Consider the following 1,788-nt stretch of genomic DNA (forward strand, 5'->3'; position numbering starts at 1 on the left):
AGAACAGTATGGAGGTTCCTTAAAAAACTACAAATAGAACTACCATATGACCCAGCAATCCCACTACTGGGCATATACCCTGAGAAAACCATAATTCAAAAAGAGTCATGTACCAAAATGTTCATTGCAGCTCTATTTACAATAGCCCAGAGATGGAAACAACCTAAGTGTCCATCATCGGATGAATGGATAAAGAAGATGTGGCACATATATACAATGGAATATTACTCAGCCATAAAAAGAAACGAAATTGAGCTATTTGTAATGAGGTGGATAGACCTAGAGTCTGTCATACAGAGTGAAGTAAGTCAGAAAGAGAGAGACAAATACCGTATGCTAACACATATATATGGAATTTAAGGGAAAAAATGTCATGAAAAACCTAGGGGTGAAACAGGAATAAAGACACAGACTTACTAGAGAATGGACTTGAGGCTACGGGGAGGGGGAAGGGTAAATGGTGACAAAGCGAGAGAGAGGCATGGACATATATACACTACCAAACGTAAGGTAGATAGCTAGTGGGAAGCAGCCGCATAGCACAGGGAGATCAGCTTGGTGCTTTGTGACCGCCTGGAGGGGTGGGATAGGGAGGGTGGGAGGGAGGGAGATGCAAGCGGGAAGAGATATGGGAACATATGTGTATATATAACTGATTCATTTTGTTGTGAAGCTGAAACTAACATACCATTGTAAAGCAATTACACTCCAATAAAGATGTTAAAATGAAAAAAAAATGGATATATTAGATGTTCTTTAATTTTTTAAGTCTTTATGATTTTGCATTGTATGCATACATTAAAAATAATTTATCAGTTCCCTTGTTTGTGAACTTTTATAAATTATAATGTGACAGGGTAATCAGTTCCAGAGGAAAAGTTTTTCCTTTCAGAAGTTTGAATATTTATTCCATCGAATATGGCTTTTGTTACTGTTTTTTCCAATTATGCCATCAGTACACCCTTTCATGGCGGGTGATCAGTTTCCTTGCTAATTGTTTTTTTTTAAGATTTTTGTCTTTTGTGTTCTCCAGTTTCTTGACATGTGATTAGTTTCAGGTTAAAAAAATTTATCCTCCATGTGATCTATTTTGCTTCATTAAGTGATACCACATTCTTCATCTCATCTAGAACATAATATTATCTTTTTCAAATGTTACTTCTACTCATCCTCTCCTGCGTCTACTTCTAGAACCCTGGATATATGTATATTAGACCATCTTATATATTCTCTGTGTCTTCATCAGCTTGGACGGCTATAACAAAGTGCCATAGACCTGGTGGCTTGAGAAACAGACGGTAATTTCTTAACAGTCCTGAAAGCTGGAAGGCCAAGATCAAGGTGCCATATTCAGCTTCTGGTGAGAGCTTTCTTCCTACTTTTCAGATGGTTGTCTTACTGTGTCCTCCAGTGGCAGAGAGAAAGACGGATCTCTCTTGTGTCTTTTCTTCTAAGGGCACTAAACCCATTATGAAAGCTCCATTCCCATGACCTAATTACCTCCCAAAGGCCCTATCCCCAAATACACTGAAGGTTAGGGCTTCAACATAAGAATTGGTGGGGGGGATACACGTCCATAGCATTCTGCCCCTGGTACCCAAAATTCGTGTCTTTATTGCATGCAAAACACATTCATTCTATCCAAACAGCCTCAAAAGCCTTAACTCATCCCAACATCAACTGTAAAATTTAAAGTCCAAAGTCTGATCTAAACACCATCTAAATCACATATGGGGGAGACTGGAGGTACTATTCATCCTGAGGCAAAATTTCTCTGTAGTTGTAAAT

The sequence above is a fragment of the Aethalodelphis obliquidens genome, unplaced genomic scaffold, assembly GCF_003676395.1.
Source record: "Aethalodelphis obliquidens isolate GAN/ISIS:26980383/991018 unplaced genomic scaffold, ASM367639v1 scaffold353, whole genome shotgun sequence".
In the NCBI taxonomy this organism is placed as follows: domain Eukaryota; kingdom Metazoa; phylum Chordata; class Mammalia; order Artiodactyla; family Delphinidae; genus Aethalodelphis; species Aethalodelphis obliquidens.